At 40.8% G+C, this 23819-nt stretch overlaps 1 protein-coding gene and 2 pseudogenes across 1 annotated transcript in view; all 3 read left to right on the plus strand.

Annotated features, from left to right (window-relative positions):
• The window catches only part of LOC133040293 (cytochrome P450 2J2-like), a 41402-nt gene extending 38978 nt beyond the window's left edge, over positions 1-2424 (plus strand). Inside the window, exons 10-11 of the mRNA XM_061120017.1 lie at positions 1768-1977; positions 2333-2424. The gene's annotated coding sequence lies outside the window, so the exon portion shown is untranslated. The remainder of the gene's footprint in view (positions 1-1767; positions 1978-2332) is intronic.
• LOC133041904 (U4 spliceosomal RNA) lies at positions 1381-1502 on the plus strand (annotated as a pseudogene).
• Positions 1953-23819, plus strand: part of LOC133039982 (cytochrome P450 2J2-like) — a 46987-nt pseudogene continuing 25120 nt past the window's right edge.

Consider the following 23819-nt stretch of genomic DNA (forward strand, 5'->3'; position numbering starts at 1 on the left):
CCACTCTCAATAAAGTATTCATTTAAAAATGTCATTCCTCTGCCAAGATTTTCTTAGTGCTTCCTGCTGCTTCCCAGAGTTCATATTCCTTAGGGAGCCACATGGATCCCTTCTTGTAGCCTCTTTCCACTTTATAGTCTTCTTACCTCAGTGGTCCCTAACTGGTTACTCTGAATTCCTTAAAATTCCCTTCAACATCCAACACTCTCAAAAATCATCAGCTTCTTCCCTGCCTCTCAGCACAGGTACTTTCCTGACCAACAGCTCTGTGGTAGATGGCTGTGATGATTAAATAAAAGGAATGTTCAATGTTAACATAGCTTATTGTTGGTACTCAGCAAAGAATAGTTCTAATTCCCTAGAAATGCCTGGAGCACTTTCAACACAAGCGTGCATTACAAACTCAAGTTCAGATGGAGATGGCTTCATCACTTTCTAGGAGAAACACCCAGTTGGTAGCACTAAGTGACAGGATTAGTATATAGAATTTTAAAGCTAAGATCCTAAACCTGTATACCTTCTTTGAGAAATATGTTGTTTAATTTCCAAGTATTAGAAATCTTTCTTATTTTCTTTACCTGTTAATGATTTACACTTGGAGATCATTAGGGTCAGAGGACATTTAACTATATGATTTCAACTTCGAACAAATATATAAAGGTTAGTTTTATGACCCAAGATAGAGTCCATGCATACTTGAAAAAAATATGTCTTCTGCTGTTGCTGTGTGGAGCATTCTGTACTATATGTCAGTTAGACTTGAAGAGATGAGTTTGTTGTTTAGTGCTTCTATACCTTTGTTGACTTCTTATCTACTAATTCTATCAATTACTAGAAGAGGCATGTTGAAGCTTCTAACTATAATTAGAGGCTTATTTCTGTATCTAGTTGGTTCTGGTAGTTTTACTTTATGTATTTGGCAGCTCTTTTATTTGGCACATGCACATTAAAATTGTTACATTATCTTGGTGAACTGGCTCTTTAACTATTACATAATGTCCTTCTTTATCCCTGATGATTTTCTTTGCCTGAACTTTATCCAATATAATTTAGCCACAGCAGCTCTCTTTTGATTAGTATTTGCATAGCATATGCTTCTCCATTCTTTCACTTTTAACCTACTTATACGGTTATATTTTAAATGTGTTTTTATATGTAACATATAGGTGGGTCATTTTTTTCATTCTGCCACTCTCTCTTTTAATTCATTAATCTAGATCATTTATATTTAGCATAATTTCTGAGGTCTGAACAATTAAGTCTGCCATTATACTGTTTACTTTCTATTTTTCACTTTTTTTTATTCCTCTATTTCTCCTTTCTGGTCTTCCTGTGGGTCACTTGAACATTCTGTAAGAATTCCATTTTAATTTATCTGTAAGCTTTGTGCAGTGGCAGTATCGTAGCCAATGAGGTTTATCCGAGGCATGATTATTGCTAATTGAAAACTAATTTATCTGTAATATTTTTTAGTATGTCTCTTTGTACTGTGCTTTAAGCACTTCCTATAAAGTTGTACACATAGTAAATGGTGTGGCTCATATTGGAGCCAAAGGCTATATTCCAGTGTAATAATAGATTCACCCAAATTATGGAAGTAAAAAATAATAACTGACTCAATTTTTATCTACCAAAGGTAACAAAACCTTCCATCATTTGGGGAAGGAGGATGCTAATGATACTTCAGTAATAAGCCTCTGCCTCCTGAGATGGCCAAAAGGAAAGTCATTTATCCTGGGTAAGGATCTCCTTCCTTGTTCTCTTTAGGATGAAGCCCCCTTTGTTGTGGCAACTAAGAACCATCTGAATAAGCCAATAATCACCGTGCTTTCTAGCATAAGGGCAATGCTGATTCAAGTTTGCATGAAGAAAACCTCATCTACAACACCCTGGACCTCTTCTTTTCCAGAACAGAGACAACTTCAACCACCCTGTTCTAGGGGCTTCTCTACATGGCCCTGAACCCCGAAATCCAAGGTCAGTGCATCAGTGGGTGGACCTGGCCCAGGCCAGTATGCTTCCATAAATCAGTTCATATAAATCTCAATATTCCTAAAGGGAAATTTGATTCATCATCACTAATAATGAGAAGAAACTGAGGCTCAAAGAGCTTTAGGATCTCATAGCAGACATGTTGTGGAGCAAGAGTTTGCCACCAGATTTGTCTCATACCAGGGCCACTTCCCACTCACATACCTTCCTGAGGAGCTAGTCTGGAGAGCCTACTATAGCTTTAGCCATTATGATTCTGGTTACTCCATTCTTTAGCTTGACAAGGCTGTATGAAAGTTGTGGGAAAATAGAATAATAGAAGCTCTTCTGCTTTTTTCAGAAAAAGTCCAAGCTGAGATTGGCAGGGTGCTTGGCCAATCACAATAGCCAAACTCAGCCGTTCCAGACTCCAAGCCTACACTGATGCTGTCATCCACGAGGTGCTGAGAATAGGAAACATCATCCCCATGAACGTGCCCCGGGAGGTGGCAGTGGACACTACTCTGGCCGGATACCACCTGCCCAAGGTAATTAGAGGTTCACTAACAGCCATAGTCTTCAAGCTCCTATTTGTAAATAGTAGGAAACTCAACTAGAAAAGTCACATGTATTCTTGTCTTAGGGAAACACTTAAATGGAGGGAGAGATGTATTACTGTTGATATGATACCAGATTTTTTTTCTTCATTTGGTGTCCTTGGAAAATTAGTTCAAATAAATGTTAACAGGTGTTGTGGTGAAGAAGGCGGATTCCTAGGTCAAACATGTTCAGGCAAAGATTGACTTTTCCTTGCTATGAGATTTCCCAGTGTTTTTACTATGTGATATGCATTGTCAGAGCTTCCCTGGTGGTGCTAGTGGGAAAGAATCCACCTGCAAAGCAGGAGACTCAGGTTCCATCGCTGGGTTAGGAAGATCCCCTGGAGGAGGGCACAGCAACCCACTCCAGCGTTCTTGCCTGGGAAATCCCATGAAGAGAGGGGCCTGGTGGGCTGCAGTCCTTGGAATTGCAAAAAGTTGGACATGACAAGCGACTTAGCATGCACACATGCAAGCACATGCATTGTTAATACTCGTGGAGATAGAGCAGGCAGCAATTCTCAGTTAGCCTTTGCCATGACGTCCTTTTCTTTGTCTTAGGAGAGCTTCTCACAGGGACCTGCCACACTTACTTTGGAAAATTCTCCTTCACAATCCTGGGACTATAGAATGTTGAAATATGAATACATATTTGAGATCACCTGCACCAACATTACATTAAACTAGTGTTTCCAACATATCCCCAAAGGTATTTCTCCAGCTTTAACTTACAGCCCCTTAATGAGATTACCTCACAAGGGAAAAGAATCCAAGCCTATGCAGCATTAAGTATTAAAAACAGAAAAGAATTGTTAAGCAATGATTATGTGCCATGGACTATAAAGGTTCTTTCAAAATGTCTTTATCAGTCTTCAGAATAATTCTGTTATCCTCCTTTTAGAAATTTGAAATGAAGGCTCAGAGAATTATTAATCTTGCATTTGAATTCTCAACCTCAAAGTGACCGGAGCTGGGTTCCAGAAACAAACCTGTTCTGATTTCCAGGCTCATCTTTTTCTTACTATACATGTTCTCTCCACAGGAGCTGCTTTACTTTGACTTTGGAAGAGTCTCCCTGCAATTGTTGTGTGATTCCCTGTTAAATTTCCTGTCCTCTCCTAGGCGATTCTGCTCTGCCTCTTCCCACCCTTCTTAACAATCTCAGCAGACGGCTCTCCTGCGCCCCCTAGTGCCGTCTCTGCACACTGCACGCCACCTCTGTCCACCTCTGAGGATCCACTGGTTTTTCTGAGTCCCTCTTGTGTGTGGGGCCTGGGATTGTTCTCAAAGCAAAACCAGAGGAACTTTCCCAATGTGTTTCCCTTGGTCACCATCGCTGCAAACCAGGAAAAGCAGCTGTTTCTGCAGTGAGTGCATTTACTATTTTCTTGCTGATTGACCATCTTGTGGGTGACATTGAGAGCTAAATGATTTCACAAATGATCTGTGCATATTCATAGCAATTGATTTAGCTCCAGGGAACCATCCCAGCTCAACAGACTCGTTCTAACGGGTTTTCTTTTCTAATGTATCGTTCTGTGAGGCCCCGTGAGCCAACTAAGACTGATTTTTAATAACAACTTGAATAATAACCTGGGGGGGGGGGGGGTATCATGTGCAGTGTTTCTCCACACAGCCCCAAGCTGAGGAGTTCTGAAGCGCTTGGTACCAGTTCTCTGCATGCAATTTTCTATGAGCAAGAGAAATGACTGAACGCAAAGGGAAAAAGTGGGGGCAAGCCAGATTCTTGCCCATGGAAACACAATGAGAGTGCTCCTCAAGTTGTGTAAGGTTTAGGTCCCACAAAGCTGGGGCCTGGTCAGTTAGCTCAGGAGGGTAGGGTAGGAGGTTATGGGTTTAACCCTTCTTATGTAAACATAAAAGTCACAATTATCTGTTGAAAAATCATTGACCAAAAAAAACAAAGAAAGTTACCAAAAAGATATATTACATTCCAGAGACAAAGAAGGAGCCATAAGAAGATGGTAGGAAGGGCACAAGTGCAGTAAAATCAAATCCCATACCCGCCAGGTGGGCCACCTGCAAACTGGAAAGCAATTATATTAATAACAATTCTGCCGCAGGTGTGAAAGTCCTGAGCACAGTGTAAGGCTTCCCAGCCTGGGGGTCTGGTAACAAGAGGAGGAGCACCCAGAGAATGTAGCTTTGAAGACCAGCAGCTTTTGAACCCAGGAACTCTACAAGGCTGTGCGGGGAAAAGAAACTCCATAAATGAAGGGCACACCCAATGTCGTGTGCATACCAGGACCCAGGGTATAAGGAAGTGACCTCATAGGAGATGGACCAGACCTACCTGCTAGTATTGGAGGATCCCCTGCAGAAGCAAGGGGTCAGGGACAGCTTTTGCTCACACCAGGGATAAAGACATCGGAAATGGCAGCGGCAGCGGCAGCTTCAGCCAGTACTCACTGGCATGAGGAAGCACAGAGGCCGCCATGAAAAGAGGCATGGAAAGAAGTGGGAACAAATGGTGTGACTGAGAAACTAAAAGAAGTTTGATGAAGTGGCAGTGCAGGCAGAGGGAGAGTGGCTCACACAGGGGCAGGTGGTGTGTCCTTCATCTAAGAGAGATGGGAGCTATCGAAGGGTATCTATAAAGGTCCAGGTGTGGTGGGTGGATAGGAGTGGCATAAAAAAATCATGTCCGAAACTAACTCTGCTTTCAGTATGTTGAGTACATTGATGGGGAAGAGAAGATAGGCATGGATGGGGCTACTGTGGGAGTGTGAACAACTAAGGTAGTAACTTGGACTAGGTTGCAATTGATATAAAATGCTACCCGCAATAGAATCAAGAGAAATTTCAAGTGAAATTGACCAGCACAGTGAAGGATGGAATGAAGGCAGAATGAGCAAAAGTGAGCCTCTAAGGAGGACTCCTGGGTTTCTTGCTGCATGCCAGGAAGAATAGTGGTTCCTTCCACTGGGTGACCTGATTCTATTATTAAACCTTCTATGGAGTGTGCTAGATAATGGATGGCAGTTAATGGGAGAAAGTTAGATGAATGAGATTTTTCCCATGTTGTAGAAGCTCCCATAGTTACCTCTTTACTGATCAACTCAGTTGATTTTGGTCCAGAACTGCCTGCCCACTGTCACATTATTCATACATGTTGCATACATGTTCATTGATGCATACGTGTTCTCTCCCAAGGTCTATGCTAAGTCCTGCAGAGATCCATTCTTCACTCAAAAGTAATCACAGTCACCTGATAAAACTCATCATTTTAAGCTCTCCCATGGCAAAGAGCAAGGTCCTAGGGGTTGGGCTCAGAAGGTGGGGGGTTGGGGATGTTGAGGGACCTCAGGGTGCTGTCAGCCTTAGTGTGGAAGCCTGGGGAACTGCTGCCCCTTTGCACACATGTGTTGTGCGTGTCAAGTCTATGTGAGTCTCGTCTGCTTTCTCCAGGGACCATGATCCTGACCAGCCTGACTGCACTGCACAGAGACCCCGCAGAGTGGGCCACACCCGACACGTTCAATCCAGAGCATTTTCTGGAGAACAGACAGTTTAAGAAAAGGGAATCCTTCCTGCCTTTCTCCATAGGTGATAACAAGATATAGGCATCTGAAAATCCAGAGTCCCTTTCTCTGCTCTCAGCTTCCCTTCTCCTTGTGATGCTTTGCTTTAGTTGGAATGCCTCCAGATCGCCCTGCCCAACGTGACTCACTCTTGCTGTGGTTGCACCTCAGGATTCCTTGGGTGGAGCGTCCCCGGGACTCATGCTCCTACTTCCTAAGCTCTGACTTGTTTCTGATGAAGATGTCAGCTTCAAGTTGTTCTGTCTCGCAGAACACTGGGAACAGAAGCTTAGCCTCTGCCTGCTACCCACAGAGAAGGCTGGAACATTGCCGTCTTTATAGAATGTTAAATGATCCAAGATCTTTTTATGGTGGCATACTCCCTAGTGGCTCGAGGGCTTCCCAAGTGGCTCAGATGATAAAGAATCTGCCTGCAGTGTAGGAGACCTGGGTCCAATCCCTGGGTCAGGGGAGGTCCCCTGGAGATGGGAATGGCTACCCATTCCAGTTTTCTTGCCTGGGAAATCCCATGGACAGAGGAGACTGGTGGGCTACAGTCCATGGGATCACAAGGAGTCAGACATGACTGAGTGACGCATACTTTCACTTTGCTTCTCTGGTGGCTCAGACGGTAAAGAGTCTGCCTGCAGTGCAGGAGACCTCAGTTTGATCCCTGGGTCAGGATCGAAACTAAAGCTAATTGCTAAGAAAGGGATGGAGGAGGCACCAGTAAAGTGGCTACTTCTTTATTTTTATGGGCAACACAAGTCACTCTAGGTGCCATGGACTCACTAAATGAGATTCTATTCTATATATTCTCTCTGAAGAGGTACTTTTGCCTTTTTAATTTCTAATAACCTTTAAAAAATCTAGTTAATACGTTTACAGGGTGTGCAACCAGAAATGTGTAAGGAGAAAGCAGAGATATTCTCTCACATTTTCAAGTCATCCAGTTGCAAAAGGGTGTATCTCTTAACAGTATGAAATAAGAAAAATTCTTCATATATACCAGATAATTAGTTAAATATGCTCTTGAGATCATTTCAAATAATTTCCCAAATCCTTGATTCTATAAATGTTTCCTGAGTACCTATTATGTGTCAAGCATTCAGCCTGGAGGATATGACAATGATTAGGTAGGAAAAAAAAAAAAACAATGCAACTCTCATGGACCATATATTGTAGTGTAATCTTACAAGGTTCAAATTCCAGTCATCACGTTGGGGATAAGGAAGGACTCTGAAGCTTAGCAGGGTCAAGAATGGTACCCACAGTCATAAACCTCGCAGGGACAAAGTTAGAACTCAATGTTAACCAGGTTTATAAAACATAAAACCTGAATTCAGAATGTGACATGATTAGATGCATCATTTAGAAAAATAACTGGCACTGCTGAAGGTTAAAGTGGAGATAAGTAAGATTTAATTTATGTATATAATTACCATCAACAATGATGAAAGTGATGACCACACGATGTGTAGGTTAAGTACTATGGAAAGATTATACATACCTCTTTCATGTTGAAGAATATTTCTAAAAGGACAGACAGTAATCTATGTTTGATGTTACTCTTTTTTTCTTTCTACATCACTCCAGTTTGTATTGTCTACCGTATAGTCTGTAATTTAAGATAAACCTTAGGAAACAGTTTCCAAATTTAAGTTAAAAGGATCTGTGTATTAACAGCTACAGCATCATTGTTTTCATTTCATTTTAGTTTGCTTTGCCTTTCACTTAAAATCTGTAAAAAAAAAAAAAAAAAAAAATGTGCCCTTCCTAGCAATATCTCCCCAAAATAGTGACTACATGCCACAGTGAGTTGGCACTCTGAAATTCATAAAAGTTTTCATATAATTAATTTAAATTAAATATAGATTGATTTTTGTGACAGTATCATTTTGCTAATCATACCAAAAAGGCACAGAAAAGGAGGGACTGGAATTTGACCCCATGTATACATGATGCAGGGAGAAGGAAATGGCAACCCACTCCAGTGTTCTAGCCTGGAAAATCCCAGGGATGGGGTCGCACAGAGTCGGACACGACTGAAGTGACTTAGCAGTAGCAGTAGCATACATGATGCAGAGACCAGGTTTTCCTGCTGTAGGACACTGTTTTGTATGTATCTGGACTGATTCTGATTAGATCTTCTGTGTCTTTCTTCCTCTGGTTCTGTGCCACCTTTGCTCACTTGGACAAGTCACTTCCTAACATGAAAGCAGATATGAGATGCAGGAAAACCTTTCAGTCTTCCAATCTACAAAAGCTTCATGTTTCCTTTATAGTTGTTGTAAGGATAGTTGTTCAAAGTTTTGGTTGTTTTAAGTAGTATAATCATTCTTATTTCTTTTGCTGTTGTGGTTATTGAGAGGTTCTAATTATAGTTCTAATTATAGATTTTATTTGCAAGCAAGTTGTCTTATTCAATACTTACAGCAATTGAATTATTAACAGTTAAAGAGGACAGGGATCAGAGTCTCCTTTCTCAGTGTAAGGAAATTAGGGTTAAAAGAAAGCTATTTCTCATTCAAGGTAATGTGCCCAAGGAATTGGCAGAAAAAGGCCTAATACTCAAGTTTTGTTTTGTTTTAATTTTTATTGAAGTGTAGTTGATTTACAATGTTATGTTCATTTCAGGTGTACAGAAAAGTGATTATACATACATATATATCCTTTATCTGGGATATTACAAAATATTGAGTATAATCCCCTTTACTATACAGTAGGTCCTTGTTGGTTAGGTATTAAGGTCTAACCGAGTATTCTAAAACAATAAGAATGTAACTCATTTTCCCATTTAAATGCCCTCCATTTTATCATTCACCAAGTTCATATCATATGTATCAATTATTATTTTAAGTCACTGAGTTTTCCACCTTTGTAATGTAGCAATATAACAGGTGTGCATTATTGCTCACAAGTCTACAGTTGAGCTGGGAGCTCCATTGATCTTAGCTGGGCTCTCTCGTCTGTGTGGAAAGTCAGTTGGCTGAGGCTAATCTAGGATGACCTCAGCTAGAACAATGGGGTTCTTTTCCAAGTTTCCTCTTCAGGAAAGTAGCCCAACTGGTGTAAATCTGGAAGATAAGACCCCGGGAGGAAGAAAAGCACACAGTGCTTCCTAAGGGTCAGGCTTGGAATAGATAACCATCACTCCCACTGCTTTTTGGGCCCATGCAGGTCATACTGTGAGCCCCAGCTCAAGGAAAAGGGAAAATAGCACAATTTTTATGGGAAGAGCTGTGAAATCACATTTCGAATGATGTGGATTCAGGGGAGGGGGGGCAATTGGAGCCAGTGTTGAAATCAGGTGATCTCACTGTCTTTCTGCCTGAGCGAAATTCAGAGAAGGCAAGCACTTTGGGGATGCTATCAGTCATGACAGAATGAGGCCTAGCTAAACAGAAGAGCAAATAGAAACCCCAAACTCGACTGAGTCACAGTGTCAACACCACTGTCAGGTTTATTCCTACCACACTCCCATCTTTGGAGCTCAATTGCTTTCCCTCGTTCTTGATCCAGTACTTTGTAAAGAAAGCTTACTTGAAGGAATGGTATGTATATAACTCTATCCCTTTCCTTAGGAAAAACAGTCAGGTATGGGATTAGAAAGTGAAAGAGGAGAGTGAAAAAGTTGACTTAAAGCTCAACATTCAGAAAACTAAGATCATGGCATCTGGTCTCATCACTTCACAGGAAATAGATGGGGAAACAGTGGAAACAGTGGCTGACTTTATTTTTCTGGGCTCCAGAATCACTGCAGATGGTGATTGCAGCCATGAAATTAAAAGACACTTACTCCTTGGAAGGAAAGTTATGACCAACCTAGACAGCATATTAAAAAGCAGAGACATTACTTTGCCAACAAAGGTCTGTCTAGTCAAGGCTATGGTTTTTCCAGTAGTCATGTATGGATGTGAGTATTGGACTATAAAGAAAGCTGAGTGCCGAAGAATTGATGCTTTTGAACTGTGGTGTTGGAGAAGACTCTTGAGAGTCCCTTGGACTGCAAGGAGATCCAACCAGTCCATCCTGAAGGAGATCAGTCCTCAGTGTTCATTGGAAGGACTGATGTTGAAGCTGAAACTCCAATAACTTTGACCACCTGATGCGAAGAGCTGACTCATTGGAAAAGACCCTGATGCTGGGAAAGATTGAGGACAGGAGGAGAAGGGGATGACATAAGATGAGATGGTTGGATGGCATCACTGGCTCGATGGACATGGGTTTGGGTGAACTCCGGGAGTTGGTGATAGACAGGGAGGCCTGGAGTGCTGCGGTTCATGGGGTCGCAAAGAGTCGGACATGACTGAACGACTGAACTGAACTGATTATAATTTTCACAACTTTTTTCACTTTTGCTTTGAACATGTATTAATTAGGGAGATAACAAGTTATTATAAAACACCCACAAGAGAGATGGTGGTAGAGCCCCATGTGGGGTGTTGTAGCCCAAGTGGGGGAGGAGGGCATCATGAAGCCAAGGGGCTGGGGGAAGCCTGGAGCAGGTGACTCAGAGGGTGGGATAAGATGGGGTCAGCCTTGCACATGGAGCCCCGTCAGGGAGATTCCCAGTCATGGAGGAGGGAAATGTGATGTAGAGAAAAGATTCCTCGTACTTCAGAAACTTTCTTATACTTCTCTTATACTTATACCTATACTTCTCTTATACTTATACTTTCTTATAATTCTCAACAGTTTTCTTTTAAAAATTGAGAAAAATTAAAACAGAGTTCTGCTTTTTGTCTCTTTTTATAGTTATCGCTTGCTAATGGATTTTTGAAAGACTTTAGACTAGATGTCATTTGTAGGTCAACCCAGCCCCTCTCTTGCTCTATCCACAGCCTGTACCTTCTTCACCCTGTGCCTCAGCAGCCTAACCCCTGAAGCAATGTAGTGTGTGATTGTGTATTTAGCTTGCTGGGCTTAGGTTAACCCAGGTGGTTGTGATCAAATAAGTTGAGTACATAAAGGCCCAGGGCTGGGCAGACCCTCCCTTTGCTCAGGATTTGCAAGAAGAGGTGGAAGGTTTCACTCCTTGCTTTTACAGACACCACCTGAACAGGTAACTCATATTTTTGTCTTTCAGAAAAAGTAGGTGTGCCTTGGAGAACAATTGGCCAGAACTGGCCTGACAACAAGGAGCTGAGCCTGAAGTTCAGAGTGAAACTGACCCTCGCCCGTCAGCCACTGGCTCTGTGCTGTTCCTCGGGCCAGAAGACATCACGAGGAGGAGGGGAAGGAAAGCAGGAAGAATGGGCCTGTTCCTCCCCTCTCCTGCCTACCCAAGGCAGGGCGCCTGCTCAGAAGTGAGAGAGCAGCATCCAGTGCCTCTAGGACAGGTCATAGGAACTGGACTCAGAGGAAACTGAATCCAAACCCCAGCTTTACCGTCTCCAGTGGGGCCTTGAAAAAATCAATTATGTTGGGAGTGATTTCATTTTCATCCAGAGGATTTAAAGTGGACGATCTCTAAAGGGAAAAGTACTGTAAAGATCAGAGGAAATAATGGGCTTTAAGCGGCTTGGAATCATAAAGCACATCATGAAAGTCATAGCTGTGATCTGCCGCCTTCCTGCTTCCTTCCTTACATGGGGATTTGCTTCTGGCCCGTTGTGATGGCCTGAGTCACCTTCCCTGCTTATGTGCTCAATCATGTCCAACTCTTTGTGACCCCATGGACTGTAGCCCACCAGGCTCCTCTGTCCTTGGGATTTTCCAGGCAAGAATATTGGAGTGGGTTGCCATTTCCCTCTCCAGGGGATCTTTCCAACCCAGGGTTCAAACCAGCATCTCCTGTACTGTCAAGATGATTTTTTACCACTGGGCCACAAAGTGGTGCCCAATGGTGGATAAGAGTTAGAAGTTGGGCCCTGGGGCAGCAGGGAGGTTGCCCAGAAGGGCCCTCAAACTTGATAGCACCGGGCAGGCTTATTCTGCTTCTGCCTCAGACTGACCCCTGGGAAGTCAGCAGGGAGGTAGATTCCTGATTGATAGGCACAGTTTTATGGAGAAATGGTTTCTCTGGTTTATCTAAGGAAACACTACCTTGGCCTCAGACACCACAGCCAAGAAGAATGTCATGACATTTAACTGAATATGGAAAGCCAGTTTGGGGGAAACAGATGTGGAAATATTGTCTGTCTTTGAGGTGACTTCTTACCTTAAATCCTCTCTCATGCATTATTCCCAACCCCCATATTGGTGGTAACAACATAGTGGGTGTGATCTTTTCTTGAAAATTGGTTGTCAGTTTTTTATTGACAAGTATTAAGCTGGCAGGCTCCAACCCTTGGGGTCGCAAAGAGTCGGACACACCTGAGCAACTAACACACACGCACACACTATTCGCAGCCTCAACACAACTGACGAGCATTGGTAGACAGTAGAATTAAACAGATAGGAATCATGCTCATCCCTCCTGTGGGGTCATGAGGGGAGAAAATGGCATCAACTAGAGGGCCAGTTCCCACCGAGAGTCCCTGAGGCTTGGATACCAACCCCAAGTAGACATACAATGAAACCTGACAAACTGCACTAAACCTTATAGAAAGCCTTTTTTCCTAAGGCTGTTAGAATTAAGGGATTTAAATAGCTCAGAATAAACGGGGCCATGAGGACATGTGGCTTTTCATTTTTGTCGCTTGTGATTCAGAGAAAAGCTAGATCAGTAGGCACCATTAGAAAGAGAGACAGAAGTAGGGGTGGAGAGCAAGATAAATAGAGGGAGAGAGTCTGACTGGAGGTAGCCTGAGTCTGTCAGAGCCAATTGAAAGTCCAGGAGGAATGGTTGTGCTTCCTAAAGTGCGTGGGGAGGATTTGCGCTAGAGTAGAAAGTGAGAGCCCCAGCTGCCACCCAAATACACTTTCTTTGTAACCTCCTGGAGAGCTGCATCTCTGGAAAGCACCACAAATGATACTTCGAGATCAAAAGGAATCAAACAGAACTTGAATTTCCCAAACATGTGAGACCTTGTACTCCACTCTTGTTTCCCCCAATCAGATCATCCCCCTAGTAGACTGAGAATTGTCCAAAACGCTTTTCCTTATGTGCTCAGTCTCCTAAACTGTAAGATATATAATTTTGTTGAGACGTCTCTGAGATCCCTTCCTGCTCTGCTGCACATTTACCATGACTCTAGAAGGACAAGCATTTACCTACTCCCTGTGGAATCAGTGGGAAACCCATGGACACTCATCCTGTGGAACAGATGCAGTGAGACCCAGACCCAAATAGAGCATGACCACAATTTACCAGGAAGCTTAGGGACGCACAATGGGGTCTAGCTCAACTTTCTGGCCATGCAAAATGTCTCTTCTTTCTTCAAAGCTCATTAAGAGACTATAAAATATGAACTCTTGACCAGTAAAAGCATTACACAAGGGTTTTGTTTTCAGTACTCTTGTAACTCCCTCATTTCTCATCTATTTTGGAAGCTCCAGGTCCCCTTTCCCTATTCCTTTGTGTCTGTGTCTGACATGTAGTGTGGCAGCAAATGACATGTTCTGTGACATCATGGATGAGACAGATTTTCCTAAAAATCATCCCAGGCTGTGAATATTCCCTCACTGCTGTCAGCATTAGAGACACTGACCTGCACAGGCTTCTGTGTTATTTAAAGTTAGGTTGGATCTTAGCCTCTTACAAGCAGATGAGGAGCAGGGCACTCGGGACACCCTGAGTCGTATAGAAATGTGTTCAGATCGGGCATGACTGGAGGACGTGCACAAGGGAGGGGTCCAGCAGAGGAGCCACTTCCCAGGCCCCTGTGTGTTTACAGACAGGAGGCAGGAGCTGGCAGATGACTAAGAAACAAGGAGAGCTTCCTGGATGTTTCCATGTTAGACCTGGGAACTCAGAGTCTACCTGCAAGTCAAGATCTTCTCTCTGTGATCTAACTTAAACCAGCTTATTCAAAGCTACCAAGAAAGAAGGACATGGGCACTGAGGATTTGGGTCCAGGGACATTGGTCCATATCAATCATCCCAAATTCCAATCTATATTTCCTCTTCTTAGGAAGATGAGACTATTGTGTTCCAAATTTCTTCCCGTTTCTTGTAAGGGAGTCAAGTCATTGCCTGCAGGAAGTATATATATTTTACTTAATATGTGAAATATTTATATATATATATATATATATATGTGCTTGCATGCTCACCTACAGTTTGCAACCTCATAGACTGTAGCCTGCCAGGCTTCTCTGTCCATGTGTTTCTACAGGCAAGAATACTGGAGTATTCTTGCCATTTCCTCCTCCAGGGTATCTTCCCGACCCAGGGATTGAACCTGCCTTTCCTGTGTCTCCTGCATTGGCAGGCAGATTCTATACCACTGAGCCACCCAGGAAGCCCTTTTTATACATATGAGTTCAGTTCAGTTCAGTCACTCAGTCATATCCGACTCCTTGTGACCCCATGGACTGCAGCATGCCACGCCTCCCTGTCCATCACCAACTCCCAGAGCTTGCCCAAAGATGTCCATCATGTTGGTGATGCCATCCAACCATCTCATCCTCTGTCGTCTCTTTCTTCTCCTGTCTTCAATCTTTCTCAGCATCAGGGTCTTTTCTAATGAGTCAGCTCTTCATATAAGGTGGCCAAAAATTAGAGCTTCAGCTTCAGCATCAATCCTTCCAATGAATAGTCAGGACTGATTTCCTTTAGGATTGACTGGTATGATCTCCTTGCAGTCTAAGGGACTCTAAAGAGTCTTCTCCAATGCTAGAGTTCAAAAGCAATTCTTCAGTGCTCAGTTTTTTTATGGTCCAGCTTTCACATCCATACATGGCTACTGGAAATATCATAGCTTTGACTATACAGACCTCTATCAGCAAAATAATGTCTCTGCTTTTTAATATGCTGTCTACATATGTCATAGCTTTTCTTCCAAGGAGCAAGTATCTTAATTTCATGGCTGAAGTCACCATCTGCAGTGATTTTGGAGCCCATTTTGTCACTGTTTCCATTGTATCCCCATCTATTTGCTGTGAAGTGATGGGACCAGATGCCATGATCTTCGTTTTTTGAATGTTGATTTTTAAGCCAGCTTTTTCACTCTGCTCTTCCACTTTCATCAAGAGGCTGTTTATTTCCTCTTCACTTTCTGCGATAAGTGTGGTGTCATCTGCATATCTGAGGTTATTTATGTTTCTCCTTGGCAATCTTGATTCCAGCTTGTGCTTCATCCAGCCCAGCATTTCTCATGATGTCCTCTGCATATAAGTTAAATAAACAGGTGACAATAAACAGCCTTGACGTACTCCTTCCCAATTTGGAACCAGTGTGTTGTTCCATGTCCAGTTCTGTTGCTTCTTGAATAGCATATAGATTACTCAGGAGGCAGGTAAGGTGGTCTGGTATTCCCTTCTCTAGAAGAATTATCCACAGTTTGTTGTGATTCACACAGAGGCTTTCAGTTCAGTTCAGTTCAGTCACTCAGCTGTGTCACTCAGTTGATCTACTTTAAATTTTTAAATTATCTCTATACTGTTTTCCAGTTTGCTTACCTACCAACAGTGTTCAAGGGTTCCCTATTTTCCATGTACCCTCCAACACTTGATATCTTTTGTCTTTTAGATAATAGCCATTCTAACAAGAATGAAGGGATAGCTCATTTGTCATCTTCATTTGCATTTCCCTAATGATGAGTAATGTTGAGCACTTGTTGGTACCCTGTTTCATAGCCGCTATAGACCATTTTCTTAAAAGTCATAGTTGAAAATAATTAACAAAGTTCTTTGAGTAAAAAGACCCAGGTTCCTAATTTGACCGTGTCGTTTATTCTGCCTTTGTAAGCTTTGACAAAAACACTTCTCTCTTTTGGACCGACTGTAAAAGAAGAAGAAGAATTTCACTTCATAGAGAGAGTTGTAAGAATTAAATTAGATTAAGGCAAAAGTTCTGAAATATATTATCTGATATCTACTTTGCTTTCAGTAAAAGTTGGGAATCTTATCCATCCTAATCAGTCTTCTCTGGACACATTCCAGTGGAAGTTCTTAACCACAGTTATCTGAACAGCTGCTCTGAAACAAATATGGCATGCAGTTCCTCAAGTTTTCAAAAGTGCGTTTTCAAGTAAGTACGAAATTTTCTTAATTTTAACGAACTTTAAAAATTCTAACTTACTCTTGTTTCATAGAACATACATTTGTTGTATTGAAAAATAATGACAAGCACTCAAGTTCATCTAGATATTTTCCTGTTATCTTCTAGGAGTTTTATACTTTTGAGTTTTACATTTAGTCCTGTGATCCATTTTGAGTCAACTTTTGTAAAAAGTGTAAGTTCTGTGTTCAGACTGATTTTTTGCATTGGGATGTCCAGTTGTTCCAATTGGCCTCATGGACGGAATTAGGAAGTATTTTGCATGCTTTGATTTTCTGGAAGAGATTGTAGAGACTTGCTATAATTTCCTTCTTAAATTATGTGTTTGGTAGAATACATCTGTGAAAACTTATGGATCTGGTGCTTTCTCTTTTGAAAGATTACTAATTATTTATACTATTTCTTTAATAGATACAGGCCTACTTCTCCTTGTGTGAGTTCTTATAGACTGTGTGTTTCAATGAATTGGCCCATTTCATCTAGGTTATCAAATTTGTGGGCCTAGAGTTGTTCATAATATTGCTTTCTTATAATGTCCATGAGATTAGTAGTGATGATGCTTGTTCATTTATGGTAGTAATTTACACCATTTCTCTCTTTTTCTTAGTTAACTTAGTTAAATGTTTGCCAATATTTTTAATCTTTTTTTCAAAACCTTTTGATTTTGTTCATTATCTGTATTGTTTTCCTATTTTCAATTTTGTGCATTGCTGCTGTAATTTTTATTATTTATTTCTTGTGCTTTCTTTACAATTGATATTTTCTTCTTTTGCCACAATCATGAGGTAAAAGCTTTTACCTCTATTCTACCTACTATTTTCAACATTTCTTCTTTTCTAATATATGCATTCAATGGTATAAATTCCAAGTGCATCCTGAAAGCACTGATCACTACATCCACACATTTTGACAAGTTATATTTTCATTTGTTAACAGGTGTTTTTATTTTTTCTTTGAGATTTCTTCTTTGAGCCATGATTATTTATATGTGAGGTATTCAATAGCCAAGTGGCTTGTAGTTTTCTACCTACCATTCTTTTTTTGACTTCTATAGCTCCATTTTGTTATTGGGCTTCTGATAGCTCAGTTGGCCAAGAATCCACCTACAGTGCAGGAGATCCTGGTTCACTTCCTGGGTTGGGAAGATCCCCTGGAGAAGGGAAAGGCTACCCACTCCAGTATTCTGGCCTGGAGAATTCCATGGACTATATAGTCTATGGGGTCGCGAAGAGTGGGACACGACTGAGCGACTTTCACTTTCACTTGGGCTTCCCTTGTGGCTCAACTGGTAAAGAATCCACCTGCAATGTGGGAGACCAGGGTTTGATCCCTTTGTTGGGAAGATCCCCTGGAAAATGGAACAGCTACCCACTCCAGTATTCTGGCCTGGAGAATTCCATGGGCTCTATAGTCCATGAGGTTGCAAAGAGTTGGATACAACTGAGAGACTTTCACTTTCACTTTCATTTTGTTATGGAGGCATAATTTGTATGATTTCTATGTTGATATTTGATAAAGTGTGTTTTATAAGAATGTGGTCCATCTTGATGACTGTTTTTCATGAACTTGAGAAGAATGTGTATATTGCTCTTGTTGCCTGAGGAGTTCTATAAATGTCAACTAGATCCAGATAATGGCCTATGGCTTAACTTTGTCCTTGCTGATTTTCTTCCTCTTGGTTCTGTCCATTAATGGCAGAGGATTACTTATGTAAGCCTGGAGTGCTGCAGTTCATGGGGTCGCAAAGAGTTGGGCACAACTTAGCGACTGAACAACAGTATTTAAGTCTCTAATTATTAGCTGGCCAAAAAATTCCTTTGAGTTTTAAGTAAAAATAAAGGACATATTTTTTGTTTTCATCAAGAACTTTACTGAACAACATATTCACCATTTTGTTTCATTACCTCCTGCCATCTTTCAGGCAACTTCACAATTCCATCTTCCCAAAAGTTTTTATCTTTTTGAGCAAAGGACTGTTCCAAGTGTTTTTTTTTTTTTTTTTTTTTGTTTTTTTTTTTACAGTCTTCCAGGAAATTGAAGTTTTTTCCATTAAGAGAATTTTGTCAAGACTAAAATAAATGAAAATCCAAAGGTGCGATGTCTAGTTATTTTAGCAGATGAATCAGAACTGCCCAGCCAAGCTGTAACAGTTTTTCCTTGGTCATCAAGAAACATATGTTCTTGAGTTATCCTAGTGGAAGATTATGCATTTTCAGTTAACTTATCCCAAATACTTTTTGTCTCAGTGCTGCTTTCATTGGTCTAACTATGAATAGTACTTGGAATTAATCATTTGATTTCCAGAAGGAGCTCATAATAGAGGACTCCTTTTCAATCCCACCATACACCAACATCACCTGCTTTGGGTGTAGACCAGCCATTAGTGTGGTCTTGATGGTTCACTTTGCTTGCCCCATGATGCCTTCTGTTCCACATCACTGTACAGTATCCACTCTTCATCACCCATCACAATTTGTTTTAAAAGCTGATACTTTTCATAACATGTAAGTAGAGAATCACATATGGAAATATGATCAATAAAGTTTTTTTCACTTATGTGGAATCCAAACATCAAAGCAATTACCATAACGAAGACAGTGTGAACAATATTCAATGCTTGATTTGGATATTTTGTCAGTCATCTTCTATGTGGTATAAGGTTGACTGTTTTCAGTTAATACCTCAATTTTATTGGTATCATCTTCAATTACTATCATCTCCTGGCCATGGAGCATCATCCAGCGAGAAATCTGTGCACAAAACTTCACAAATCACTATTGACACTTTTGATTAATCACAGCACCTTCTCTGTACATTGCATGAATGTTTACTGGTGTTTCAGTTGCATTTTTACCTTTCTTAAATAATATTCTAATATTCTGAAAATGTTGCTTTTTCCCTTCTATATTCAATATTAAATGGTTACACAAAAATTCACACAATTTAAATGTTTTTAAATGCATGCTGATATGAGAACTGTCACAATACAATGTAACAAAATTGTTTAGAAAGAAGTTAAAGACAACTAAGCGCTATTAAAGCCATTTTTCAGGAAAGAAAAAAACAAATGGTTTCACCAACCCAACATAATACTGAATTCATCTCTTTTTCCTTGCAGTTCCATCAGTTTGTCTGCATGTATTTTAAAGCTCTGTTGTTAGGGGAATACACATTATAGAATTGCTATGTCCTCTTTGAGAACTGACCCTTTACCATTACATACTGCTCTTTTAAAGTTTGTGATAATTTTCCTTGCTCTGATATCAGCACTTATTACAGCTACTTCACTTTTCTTTTGATTGGCATTATCATGGTGTGTTCCTCCATCCTTTAATTTCAACATATCTGTGTCTTCATATTTAAAGTGGGCCTGTTCTAGACACCATATAGTTGGGTCTTTTGTGTGTGTGTGTGTTTGTGTGATCAAAAGCAAATAACAGGAGATATACTTGCTTTATAAAACTTAAGTGTACAGTATAATATTGTGAACTCTAAGCACACTGTTGTAAACAAGATCTCTAGAAACTGTCCATTATATATCACTGAAACTCACTACCCATGGAACAGAATTTTTTTCATTTTCTCCTTCCCCTAGTCCATGACAACCTCTAGTGTGGAATTTGGAATATTTGTGTACCACTGGTGAGAATGTAAAATGGTACAGCCACTACAGAAAACAGTATGGAGGTTCTTCAAACAATTGAAAATAGAACTACCCTATGATCTAGTAATCCCACTACTGGGCATTTACCCAAAAGAATAGAAATCAGAATCTTGAAGAGAGATTTTCATTTCATATTCACTACAGCACTATTCATAACAGCCAAGAGGTGGAAGCAAGTTAAATGTCCATTAATAAATGAACGGAATGTGGACTACATATACAAGAAAATATTCATCTATAAAGAAGAAGGAAATTCTATGAAATTTTAGAAACAGATGAACCTTGAGGGCTTTATGCTAAGTGAAATAAGCCAGCCACAGAAGGACAAATGTTACATGATACCACTTCACTAGAGCATCTAAAATATATAGCTCATTGAAGAAAATATGAGGTCTCCAAAATTGCTTTGGCTACTCAGGGTTCTTTGTGATTTCACATGAATTTTAGGAATACATTTTCTATTTCTGTAAGAAATGTCTTTGGGATTTTGATAGGAATTGCATGGGCTAAGGTGAACAGTTAAGTAACATTAAGTCTTCCAGCTCATGAACATGAAATATAGTTCCATTTATCTGTGTCTTCTTTAATTTTGCTCAGCAATACTTTACAGTATTCAATGTATACATCCTTTGCCTTCTTGATTAAGTTTATTTCTAACTATCCTGTTCTTTTTCATGCTGAGCTAGAACTATCTCTCTGTGAAGAGGATGTTATCTTAATGTGTTCAGTTCAGTCACTCAGTCATGTCCAACTCTTTGTGACCCCACGGACCGCAGTACGCCAGGCCTCCCTATCCATCACAAACTCCCAGAGTTTACCCAAACTCATGTCCATTGAATCAGTGATGCCATCCAACCATCGCATCCTCTGTTGTCCTCTTCTCCTCCTGCCTTCAATCTTTCCCAGCATCTGGGCCTTTTCAAATGAGTCAGCTCTTCGCGTCAGGCGGTCAAAGTATTAGAGTTTCAGCTTCAACATCAGTCCTTCCAATGAGCACCCAGGACTGATCTCCTTTAGGATGGACTGGTTGGATCTCCTTGCAGTCCAAGGGACTCTCAACAGTCCCTCCAGCACAACAGTTCTAAAGCATCAGTTCTTCAGTGCTCAACTTTCTTTATAATCCAACTGTCACATCCATACGTGACTACTGGAAAAACCATAGCCTTGACTAGAAGGACCTTTGTTGGCAAAGTAATGTCTCTGCTTTTTTAATATGCTGTCTAGGTTGGTCATAACTTTCCTTCCAAGGAGTAAGCGTCTTTTAATTTCATGGCTGCAGTTACCATTTGCAGTGATCTTGGAGCCCAGAAAAATAAAGTCAGCCACTGTTTCCACTGTTTTCCCATCTATTTGCCATGAAGTGATAGGACCAGATGCCATGATCTTAGTTTTGAATGTTGAGCTTTCAGCCAACTTTTCACTCTCCTCTTTCACTTTCATCAAGAGGCTCTTCAGTTCTTCTTCACTTTCTGTCATAAGGGTGGTGTCATCTGTATATCTGAGATTATTGATATTTCTCCCGGCAATCTTGATTCCAGCTTGTGCTTCCTCCAGCCCAGTGTTTCTCATGGTGTACTCTGCATTTAAGTTTAATAAGCAGGGTGACAATATACAGCCTTGATTTACCCTTTTCCTATTTGGAACCAGTCTGTTGTTCCATGCCCAATTCTAACTGTTGCTTCCTGAACTGCATACAGGTTTCTCAAGAGGCAGGTCAGGTGGTCTGACATTCCCATCTCTTCAAGAATTTTCCATGGTTTATTGTAATCCACACAGTCAAAGGCTTTTGCATAGTCAATAAAGCAGAAATAGATGTTTTTCTGGAAATCTCTTGCTTTTTCGATGATCCAGCAGATGTTGGCAATTTTATCTCTGATTCCTCTGCCTTTTCTAAAACCAGCTTGAACATCTGGAAGTTCATGGTTCATGTATTGCTAAAGCCTTGCTTGGAGAATTTTGAGCATTACTTTACTAGCATGTGAGATAAGTGCAATTGTGCGGTAGTTGGAGCATTCTTTAGCATTACCTTTCTTTGGGATTGGAGTGAAAACTGACTTTTTCCAGTCCTGTGATCACTGCTGAGTTTTTCAAATTTCCTGGCATATTAAGTGTAGAAAACCCTAAAGACGCCACACACATACAAACACACACACCTCTGTTAGTAATAATAAATGAACTCTGAAAAGTTGCAGGATACATAGTCAAGCTATAAAAATCATTTGTGTTTCTGTATATTGTCAACAGCCATCTGAAATGAGTCTCGGTGTTTTTATGGACTCTGCCAGTTTAATTAGTATTTAGAATATTAATGTTTAATGTGGTTATTGATACAGACTATTATCTACCATAGTCATTATTGTTTTCTATTCAATTTTTGTTAATTTTTTTTGTCTTTCACTCTTTTTCTCTCTCCCCTGGTTCTGAGTATTTTGTATAATTCCATTTTCTCTTCTGTCTTAGCATGTGAATATTTCTTTTTTAAACCTTCAGTGGTTGCCTTACAGCATACACTTCCAACTGGTTCAAATACCCATCTTCAACTAGCACTACTCTGTTTGATTGGTAGTACAAGTACCTTGTAACAGAATTTTCCTAATTCCTCCCTTCTGTCCTTTCCAACACTGCATCATTCATATCACTTATCTCTAAGCTAGAATCATTAAATACATTAGTGCTGTTTTTATTTTGAATAAACTCTTATCCAACAGATCAATTTAGAAAAAGAAAATAAGAGAGTTAATACATCTTAATTTGTTTTTTCTCTAATAGTCTTCCTTTATTTAGATCTGGGTGTCTGACCTATATATCTTTCCTTCTTTCTGAAGAACTTAGTTTAACATTTCTTCTAAGGCAGGTCTTTTGTTGTTCAGTTGATAAGTCATGTCCAACTCTTTGGGACCCCATGGAGCCCAGCATCCTAGGCTTCTCTGTTCTTCACTATCTCCTGGAAATTTGCTCAAACTCATGTCCATTGAGATGGTGATGCAATCCACCCATCTCATCCTCTGTCACCCCCTTCTCCTCCTGCCTTCAATCTTTCCCAACATGAGGGTCTTTTCCAATGGGTTGGCTCTTAGCCTCAGGTGGCCAGAGTACAAGAGCTTCAGCATCAGTCCTTCCAATGAATATTCAAGGTTGATTTCTTTTAGGTTTGACTGGTTTGATCTTCTTGCTGCCAAGAGTCTCAAGACTTCGAGAATCTTCTTCGGCACTACAGTTCGAAAGGGTCGCCTAGCAACAAATTTTCTGAAATTTTGTTTGAAAAAAATGTTTCCTTTTCCTTAACTGCTAAATGGAACAAATAAAGGCATCTACATAATTCTGTCACTGAAGCAATCTTTGTAAACAGGAGCGTTCAGTGCCTTGTTCCAGAGTAGCTCACAATAAACATCAGTGTTATGCCCAATGTCCGAATCCCCAAGCGGGAAGAGAGAAGGCTTCCAAGACAATGCAACTCGCAAAAAAAGGGAAGTTTATTGCTGGCTCGAGTCAGGGCTTACTACCACAACCAACACAGTGGTGCAGGGTAAGAAAGCGCTGAGCCAGAGCTGTTACCCAATTTATAAGGTGTGCATAAGCAGTTGGTAGCTGGCTTAAGCGGATTGGTTACATGTTTGCAAAGTAATCTTATTGGCTCAAACCTTCGCAGGCTTTTTTCAAACTTGGGCGTTGGCGGGCTTTTCAGCTTTCCCCTGATAGGCTCCCTTTTCCTTACTGGGCGCATATTGATTGGCTGGCTCCAGGTGGCCTGATAATCATGTTACCCTGGAAAACCAGGCCTACTCCTAATCTAGGCTGCCTGTCATGACGCAGCCTCACTGTCAGGTGCTGTTGTTTTTACCAAAGTTCAAGAGGCTGGGCTCCAATCCTTTGGTGAGAAGGTGACTGAAAAACACAAAGCTCAAGTGTCTGTGGAGCTCTCTGAGATGCAATGA

The sequence above is a fragment of the Dama dama genome, chromosome 20 (assembly GCF_033118175.1).
Source record: "Dama dama isolate Ldn47 chromosome 20, ASM3311817v1, whole genome shotgun sequence".
NCBI lineage: Eukaryota > Metazoa > Chordata > Mammalia > Artiodactyla > Cervidae > Dama > Dama dama.